Here is an 11,083-nt window from a genome sequence, read left to right on the forward strand (position 1 = left end):
TTCACCGGATCACCAGATTGGATGACAAATCTTTTTCTCGTAAAGTGGTGTCTGAGGCAGGAACAGGGGAACAACTACTGTGGTTACTATGTTTGCAAGTTTATCAAGGTGGTCTCCCAAAGAACTCCTACAGAGAGACTCAAAGTACGTTAAAAATACACTATATATTCATTTAATTATTATTATTGATTGTGTTACTATGTCTTTATATATATATATATATATATATATATATATATATATATATATATTTGTGTGTGTGTGTGTATGTACATATATTAATTTATTTTCCTTTAATTCAAACCCGTAGGCTCGATGGTTGGAGGAAAAGGTCATACGGCAAGACTAAATCAAAGCAATTCAAGAGTCTATAGCCGGATTTTTTAATGAGCACGTCATCGATTCCAAGGGCGAGTTCTACTTCGACCCAACACTGTCATTGAAGCCAAGCTAGAGGATGAGAGAAAACTTGTTATATCACAACAACTGTAATGCAATCTTTTGTAATATATGCACATGAAATAATATAATGTAAAATACACATATGCATGCATGCATGTAAATATATATATGATGCATGCAAGCATATATATATATATATATATATATATATATATATATATATATATATATATATATATATATGCTTGAATTGTGTGATTTAATACGTTTATTGTGCTTGAACCGAAACATACTATACGCGCGTATAAATGTATAATTAGCAGCGTACAATACGACTTCGAAAACCTATTTTGAAAAGAAAACAAAAAAATGAAAAGAAAAGAAAAAAAAAACCTTTAGTCCTGGTTTGTATTACCAACCGGGACTAAAGGGTGCCGGCCATCGTGGCATGTCAGGAGGCACCTTTAGTCTCGGTCCCTCTTTAGTCCCGGTTCCTAACCCGGGACTAAAGGACCCCCTTTAGTCCCGGATGCTTGCTCCCGGATGGGGAACCGGGACTAGAGGGGGTTCTCCACCGGGAGTAAAGCTCTATTCTCTACCGGTGGTTAACACAAAACATAACAAGAATTAGTTTGATTTTTTAGCTTATTTTCTCTTATGTTATAGTATAAATTACCTTTCAGTTGCCTGTCACTGATTTTGACATCCCGGGCCTTATTAGGATACTTGTCGCAGAAGCAGAACCAACCAGACAAGAAACGGCAACTAATTAGCCTGTGCTTAGTTCGTGAATTTTGAGAATTTGACTACTGTAGCACTTTTATTTTTATTTGGCAATTATTATTCAATCATGGACTAATTATGCTCAAAACGTTCGTCTCGCAATTTCCAACCAAACTGTGCAATTAGTTTTTTTTCGTCTACATTTAATGCTCAATGCACGTATTGTAATATTCAATGTGATGGGTACTGTAGCACTTTTTAGGAAAATTTTTTAGAACTAAACAAGCACTTAATAAATGTAGAGTAGCCGCTACAGAAGGAGGAAAGTTTTCTGTGCCTAACAAAACGAAGAAAGTTCTATGCACAGTTGAGCGTCAATCAATCAGAAAAGCCTTTTTCTTTCGAGTTACATGTCCTGTGAAATTTATTTTGTCCTATCCGACAATCACTACTACAGAATAGACTTGTTGTTCCGGACGGTAACGGCCTTTAGTTTCGGTTACCGCGCCAGGACAACGATCCCGAGACTAAAGGTAGAACCTTCAGTCCCGGGTCATCGAGCCGGGACTAAAGAGGGACCTTTAATCCCGACCGGGACTAAAGGCCCTCCAGCCGAGCAAACCTGGCTGCACCCTTTAGTCCCGGTTGGTAACCCCAACCGGGACTAAAGGTTCCTTTTCTTTTTCTTTTTTTTGTTTAATTTGTTTTTAGTTCAGTTACACATATTTGTTTAATATATAATATGTTTTTATGTATGTATTCTACGCTGCTAATATAAATACACGCACGCATATAATTACATCTAATTCTCATCTCGAGCATTATTATATTCGAATAAAGTATGAAACTATATATATTATAGATATATATGTATATATACAACACTTTCATAATCTTGTTCTCGAAAATAACGATATCAATAAACATTTAATTTACATCAGTAGTTCCTTAGATCAAAGTAGAACTCGCTGTTGGGATTTAGCACTTTTTCTAGAAGATATCCTGCTATTGACTCTTGAACTGCTTTCAGATAATCTTTTTGCACGACCCTTCGTTTCAACCATTCAGTCTTGCATTTGAAATAAAAGAAAAAGTATTAATACATATATATATGTATATTCATTTAAAAATAAATAAAAAATTAATATATACGTACTCTGAGGACATCTCCAGGAGTTCTTCTTATGTATGCAGTGATAAATTCACAAACGTAGTATCCACACAAGTTATTACCTGGTTCCTACCACAAACACCACTGTACGAGAAGAAGATTATTCTCATCATCTCACACGTAAATTGAAGTATGATATAGTAATTAAACATGTGGAGAAGTATATATAGTACAACTTACTGGTATTTCAACTATATTAAGTGGTGCCTTGCAATCCTTGCGGTGTTGCCGAATAAACTCTTTCCAAACCCTGTGCGACCAATAATGTACGATCGTTAATAAATTATGGCAAAGTCTATTCAATAATAGTTGTGCGCGAGAGATCAAAATTACCCCTGGATAATGTCTATCATATCTTGGTATAGTGCTCGCTCTTTTCTCAATGAGTCCAAGATTACTAACTGACTTGAGTTTAACTCAATGACAATGAGTATCCAGTGAAACCTGCATTGGTTTATACACACACGTACATACATATAAGTTGTATTGATATTACATAAAATATGTAGACTACATTATTATTAACACTTACTCAAAGTTGTACGGGAAAAGTATTGTTGTCTTGTCATGCTGCTTCACGAAGAACTTCATGATATTCGTCTGTGCTTTAGATATCCAGTGGTCCTTGACAATAATATCAGTTTTGAATACGATATAAGGATCAATGAAGCCAACACTGGTGTCTTGTATTCTTTGGAGCTCTGACATCTGGAATCTGTATATAAATATAGGTTACATGTGAGGATAATTATATACACATACGCATGGAAGTGAGTTTATTAAATAAAAGTAAGAATCACTTACAAACAAAAGGAGCTAATGATTGATTTGTCCAGAGCGTCCAAGTGGAATAGTTGATGCAATTCTTCGAAACTAATATGTAAGATGTCATCTCCACGGAAGTAATGATGGTCTCTAAATCTGACAAAGATCCACTGTTCACCCCTACCACACGCCTGCATGTACCACTTGTTGAGCAAGTACATTTACATACCCAATTCATTCAGAGCCACAGGGTTGTACAGACTTTTGCCAAATTTATAAGTCTTCTAGGTATCAACTTCCAGGTTCTAGATTAGAGCTTTGTCCGTCACTTGATCCAAGGTTAAACTAGTTTGTTCAAAAAAATCATTAAGGTCTTGAACCGACACTTCTCTAGAGTTGTCTGGTCGATAGACTTCTATGTTGGAACCATATTGATTAGCAACAACAAGATTTTGCATTGGTTGCTTCTGTTGTCCGAGCTGTGGGACATCCTTCCCTGATGCTCTTTTCCTTTTCTTATGTGCATCATGTGACTTCATGAGGGAGCGGTTATAGTCTGATAGTGGCGGTGGCTTACGAACTTCAAGCATCTTTTTCTTGTGAGATTCGACCTTCTGCCTTAGCTGATCTCGTGGTATGTAAAAGTACGACTTCTCCTTAAGCTTCACTTGTCTCTGCTTTTGGATATCTATAAAAAAATCTTTCACTTTTTTGCCTTCTTCAGCTGCTATTTGCTCATCAGTCTTTTCAGGAAGTATTTCTTGAGAAATAACTCTTTTTTTTGGGGTCTTCTTTGCCGCCGGGACCTTAGACGTCTTTGTAGTGCGTCGCTGTGGAGGTGGTGGGGCAGTGTTGGAGACTGGCGTGGAGGCGATGAGGCTGGTGTTGGAGTCCAGCGTGGAGGCGTTGGAGATCGTTGTGGAGACGGTGGGGCCGGTGTAGGAGTTGGAGATCATTGTGGAGGCGATGGGGCCGGTGTAGGAGTTGGAGATCATCGTCGGGATGAAGTCATCTCGCCCCCCGCGACGCTGTGATAAGATGGGGAATGAATGATTGGGCTAGGCTGGGGGGAGACCCTGCTACAAAAACAAGTTGTGGGTCAATTATTTTTAAAGCCAATATAAAATTAATGGAAAAATAATATTTCATTCACTATCATTCGTACCTAGGGTGAGGTAGGGGAAGCGGTGGCGCCCCAGGAATGATGATGAAGCGTTTGTGCCATTGAATAAACGTCTTCTCTGCTTCTCCTAGTGTCTTCTCCCCATCACCGCCTTCAATGTCAAGAGGAACATTGCTGTAACCTTTGAGCACTCTATCGACCGAGACGCTAGCATATCCAGGTTGAATAACTGACCCATGGATTCTTGGTATCTTCGTTCGGTCTATTGGAGATACAACCCCACCAGCCACCATGATTGATGCATTATTACCATCTGGAATGTGCAGCTCACATGTTGTTAGAGGCTTAGTAATGTCATCAACAGGGAAGCGTAACCTAGCATCACCTTGAATAACTAGCAGCTCCGTGGAAGCACAACTGCTTTTCATCTGACCAACGGGGCTAATGGTGACTCCCGGTGTCGATTGCATTTGACTCATTGCTAGCTACACTTGCCTCTTGATCTTCTCCTGCATTCTTGCCTCAAGAGATTTTTCTCATTCACGTGATTCAAGCAATACTTGTCATGACTCATTAACAAATTGCTCCAATACACGGATTCGGTCTGCCTCCTCATTCTTCTTTCTCTGGCAACTTCTGTAGGTATCCCTATCTGCTCGGAATGCTTGTAGCCACGGAACCACCCCATAGCCTCTTGTTCGACCACTGTGTTTGGGATTCTCTAGGGCATATGTCAATTCATCCTTTTCTCTGTTGGGCTTGAAAACACAACTATCAGCTTCTTCCCTAGCACGAGCTAGTCTCTGTGTTGCTCTCTCAATTTTTTGGCCGAAAATTAGCTTGCCAGTGTCTGGGTCTAGGCTTCCCCCATGAGCGTAGAACCAATTCTTCGCGCGTTGAGGCTAGTTCTTCTCTATTGTTTTAGGTATGATTCCCTTAGCAGTAATCTCTACTTCTAGGTTCTGCCACTTGGGAATAGCACTTCTATAACCACCTGATCCCATGCGATGATGGTATTACTTCTGTCGGGCATTCTGCTGATTCCTCATCACGCGTTCCTCACTCTCTTGAGATATCTTGTATTGTACGAAGTCATCCCAATGGGACTCCAACTTGACAAACGCCTTAGCATTGAAATTCAGCGTTTCATTCTTCAAGATAAACTTTTTATACAATGTCTTCCTCCAACTCTGGAACAATGTTGTCATCTTCTTCATCGTCCAATCCCTCACTAGCTCCTTCAAAGCATCATCTGCTTGTAATGTGAAATGCTGAGTGATATCTCTCCAAGCTAGGTTCTTGTCACGATCAGATACAAAACTAACATTAGGAGCGGATATCTTCTACTTCCATTCATGAGCACTAACTAGGATCCTATCCCTTACAATGAACCCACATTGATTGACATATGTCTAAGCATGTGGTCCCAATGGTTTGCCGGTGTCGGTGTCGAATTCTGATATTATAAAACGGCCCTCTAATGGCTTTTTTGGCCCTCGGACTTTCCTACTCTTGCCGGTGGTTGATGTAGATCCAGAGACTAGCTACATGAGTAGAAACACAATGATTAACAACAAATATACGTACGCATGCATCTATAAGAGATGATAGATAATCGAATATACCTCGCCAGTATTTTCTTGCGCGATAATTTGTTGATCTTCAACCACCGGCATATTTAGGATATCCTCATAATCAGCAAAGTACTAAATCCAATTAAATATAATAACACATGGAAATAATTAAGTACATGTATATATACACATAGAAATAATTAAGTACATATATATGTATACATATAGAATCTCTAGATAGAATTAATTACTAAATCTAATTAAACCTAACATATATACATAGATAGAATTACTAAATCAAAATTAAATCTAACACATATAGAGAGAGAGCTAGAATAATAATTACTAAATATATCAAAAACTATAATAAAAACTATCTAAAAAACTATCTAAATAAAGTACTAATTAAATTTTAATACATTTAAATCTAATTAACATATATCAAAAACTATCTAAAAACTAAGAATAATAAACTACTAATTAAATTTTAATACATTTAAATCTAACATATATATCAAACACTACCTAAAAAACTATCTAAAAAGTATCTAAAAAACTATCTAAAACAGGCTAGCCGGCCATGCATGGTGGCTAGGCGTGCTGGTCGGCCACGGGGCCGAGCAGAGCCGCGCGAGGACGACGTACGGCGGAGACTCGACGGCCGCCGGGCGGGGCTCGACGACGACGGCGGCGCGGGCGCGGCAAAGACGACGAGATCGAGGCCGGGTGGGGGTAGATGATTGATGACGGCGGCGCGGGCGCGGCAGAGACGACGAGATCGACGTAGTAGATCGAAAAGTAGAAGATGAACCGGTCGATATATATAGGCCGGGACCCTTTAGTCCTAGCTTGTAACACCAACCGGGACTAAAGATCCTTTAGTCCCAGCTGGTAAGCCGAACCGAGACTAAAGGTCCAACCCTTTAGTCCCGGCTCGGCTTACCAGCCGGGACTAAAGGATCTTTAGTCCCGGTTGGTGTTACCAGCCGGGACTAAAGGTATTTTTGGGCGGGTAATTCCGCCCACCCTTTAGTCCCAGTTCCTGGCCTAGGCCGGGACTGAAGGCCTGAAATTTTTGCAGCCCGCCAAAGTGTTGTTTTTTCATTAAGGATTGTAGATCTTGATGAGCTGCTCAAATGAGACACTAAATGACCTCAGATGAAAAATTTCTGAATACCAAGTTTGATCATCTCAGCAAGATCTACAATTGTTACATAGCTCATTTTCCCATTTGAGAAAGTTTTATCAAACACTAGTCACAAATTCTTGATTCTCATATAGACTTTCTAAAACTATGCCATACACTTGTGAAATTTGAACTACATTTTGTTCAAACTTTCTCAAATGAAAAAATGGCCTATATAAGGATTGTATATCTTGATGAGCTGAATAAACTTGGTATTCAAAACTTTTCAACTGGAGACAATCTAGGGTTCCGAAAACTAGTTTGTAGACGTCAAAATTTAAAAATCACAAATTTAAACCGTCCAAACTATCTCAAATGGAAAGTTGACCAAAACAACAATTGTAGATCTTGATGATTTTAACAAACTTGGTACTCAAAACTTTTCTATTTGAAGTCATTTAGAGTTCAGAATACTAGAGTCAAAGTGTTGTTTTTTCATTTGACCAAATTTGACTTGGTCAAATTTGCTCAAATGAGACACTAAATGACCTCAGATGAAAAATCTCTGAATACCAAGTTTGATCATCTCAGCAAGATCTACAATTGTTACATAGCTCATTTTCCCATTTGAGAAAGTTTTATCAAACACTAGTCACAAATTCTTAATTCTCATAGACTTTCTAAAACTATGTCACACTTGTGAAATTTGAACTACATTTTGTTCAAACTTTCTCAAATGAAAAAATGGCCAATACAAGGATTGTATATCTTGATGAGCTGAACAAACTTGGTATTCAAAACTTTTCAATTGGAGACAATCTAGGATTTCGAAAACTAGTTTGTAGGCATTAAAATTTAAAAATCACAAATTTGAACCATCCAAACTATCTCAAATGGAAAGTTGACCAAAACAACAATTGTAGATCTTGATGATTTTAACAAACTTGGTACTCAAAACTTTTCAATTTGAAGTCATTTAGAGTTTAGAATACTAGAGTCAAAGTGTTGTTTTTTCATTTGACCAAATTTGACTTGGTCAAACTTGCTCAAATGAGACACTAAATGACCTCAGATGAGAAATCTCTGAATACCAAGTTTGATCATCTCAGCAAGATCTACAATTGTTACATAGCTCATTTTCCCATTTGAGAAAGTTTTATCAAACACTAGTCACAAATTCTTGATTCTCATATAGACTTTCTAAAACTATGTCACACACTTGTGAAATTTGAACTACATTTTGTTCAAACTTTCTCAAATGAAAAATAGCCTATATAAGGATTGTATATCTTGATGAGCTGAACAAGCTTGGTATTCAAAACTTTTTAATTGGAGACAATCTAGGATTTGCATCGTTGTATCATGCGGACACAACAGTGAATTTTTTCTTGACGTATGACCCTTGGTTATGATCTTGTCGTAACCATGGAGTGTCTTCATCATTTAACATGATGCTTGGATCTTTATTCACTATGAAGGGTGGAATTCGGACATTTCTTTTATAATCTTCTGACATGTCTGACTTGTCTTTAATTCCCACTATATTTATTTTCCTAGAAAGAACTATGTGGCGCTTTGGCTCATTGATCATTGAGTTGATGTCTTCGTTTTTTCCTCTCTTTGATTTTGTAGACATGTCTTTCACATAGAACAACTGACTCACATCGGCAGCAAGGACAAATGGTTCGTCTTTGTACCCAATATTGTTGAGGTCCACTGTTGTCATTCCATACTCTTTGTCGACTGTTACCCCTCCTCCGATCAGCTTCACCCATTAGTACCGAAACAAAGGGACTTTAAAATTAGGTGCGTAGTCTAGTTCCCATATATCTTCTATGCGGCCATAATATGTTTGTATATTCTCATTTGGATCTGTGCCATTTATGCGAACACCACTATTTTGATTGGTGTTCCTTTTATCTTGGACAACTATGTAAAATGTATTCCCATTTATCTCATACCCTTGGTACGTGAGGATATGCCATGATGGTTGCCTAGCCAACAAATATAGTTGCTCATCAATATTGTCATCGCCTTGACATTCTTTTCGCAACCAACCACTGAAACTTTCCATGTGCTGACGCCTAATCCAAGCTTCAGTCTTCCCTGGAAACTTAGATCGTAAGAACTCCTTATGTATCTCGATGTACGGATGCACCAATGATGAGTTCTGAAGAACTGTGTAGTGTGCTTTATTGAAATAATCGTCTTCCATACCAATATATGTTTTCTTCCCTAAAGTTCCTTTACTACTGAGTCTCCCCTCGTGTCGCGATTCGGGAACGCCAATCGGAGCAAGGTCAGGAATAAAGTCAATACAGAACTCAATGACCTCCTCTGTTCCATAGCCCTAGGTGATGCTTTCTTCAGGCTTAAAACAGACTTTCACATATTTCTTCAAGACTCACATAAACCTCTCGAAGGGGAACATGTTATGTAAGAACATAGGTCCAAGAATACTAATCTTCTTCACCAAATGAACTAGGAGGTGTGTTATGATATTAAAGAAGAATGGAGGGAACACCAACTCAAAGCTGACAAGATATTGAACCACATCATTCTGTAGAGTAGCTAGTTCCACTGGATTGATTGCCTTATGAGAAATTGCATTGAGGAATGCACATAGCTTCACGGTGGCTAGACGTACATGTGGAGGTAGAATTCCTCTTAAAGCAACTGGAAGCAATTACATCATAAGCATGTGGTAGTCGTGGGACTTTAAGTTTAGGAATTTCTTCTCTGGCACATTTATTATACCCTTTATATTGGAGGAGAATCCCGATGGGACCTTGATGCTGCTTAGACATTCGAATATGTTGTCGCTCTCTTCTTTGCTAAGCGTGTAGCTAGCAGGACTTAAGTAATGTCGTCCATCATCTGTCTTCTCTGGATGAAGGTTGTCTCGTTCTTTCATGCCCTGCAAGTCCTGGCATGCTTCAAGTAAATCCTTTGGCTTCCCGTACACACCCATGAATCCTAATAGGTTCACACAAAGATTCTTTGTCAGGTGCATCACGTCGATTGCGTTGCGGACCTCTAGGACTTGCCAATAGGGTAGCTCCCAAAAGATGGACTTCTTCTTCCACATGGGTGCGTGTCCCTTAGCATCTTTGGGAACAGATTCGCTGCCTTGTCCCTTTCCAAATACTACTTTCACATCCTTGACCATTGTGAGTACATCTTCTCCGGTTCGGTTATGAGGCTTTTTCCGGTGGTCTGGCTTACCTTTAAAATGCTTATCTTTCTTTCTTACTTGGTGATTCAAAGGAAGGAATCGACGATGGCCAAGGTACACAACCTTTCGATATCTTTTCAAATATATACTGTCAAGGTCATCAAAACAATATGTGCATGCATTATATCCTTTGTTTGTCTGACCTGAAAGATTACTTAAAGCAGGCCAATCATTGATTGTTACGAACAACATTGCTCGTAGGTCAAAGTGTTCTTGTTTGTACTCATCCCAGACACGTACACCTGGTTTGTTCCATAAAACTAGAAGTTCTTCAACTAATGGCTTCAGATAGACATCAATGTCGTTGCCAGGTTACCTCAAACCTTGGATGAGGATCAGCATCATAATGAACTTCCGCTTCATGCATAACCATGGAGAAAGATTGTAGATACATAGAGTAACTGGCCAAGTGCTATGACTAGTGCTCTGCTCCCTAAAAGGATTCATACCATCTGTACTTAAGGCGAACCTTAAGTTTCTAGCCTCATTTGCAAACTCTAGAAATTCCCTGTCTATCTCTCTCCACTGGGACCCATCAGCTGGGTGTCTCAGCATATTATCTACCTTACGGTCTTCTTTATGCCACCGCAATAACTTTGTATGGTCTTTATTTCTGAATAAACGTTTTAAGCGTGGTATTATAGGAGCATACCACATAACCTTGGCAGCGATTTTCTTTCTAGGACGTTGTTCACCCTCGACGTCACCAGGATCATCGCGCCTGATCTTATACCGCACTGCTTTACATACCGGGCATTCATCCAAATTCTCGTATTCATTGCCATGGTAGAGGATGCAGTCATTAGGACATGCATGTATCTTCTAGATTTTTAATCCCAAAGGGTAGACAACCTTTTTTGCTTTGTAAGCATCTTCTTTCTGAGGTTCAATAAATTCCTAAATGCCTTGTCGGATACACCATTCTTTGCCTTCCGCTGTAGCAATTCCAGTGTTGTACCCAGCT

This window comes from Miscanthus floridulus, chromosome 1 (genome assembly GCF_019320115.1).
Source record: "Miscanthus floridulus cultivar M001 chromosome 1, ASM1932011v1, whole genome shotgun sequence".
NCBI lineage: Eukaryota > Viridiplantae > Streptophyta > Magnoliopsida > Poales > Poaceae > Miscanthus > Miscanthus floridulus.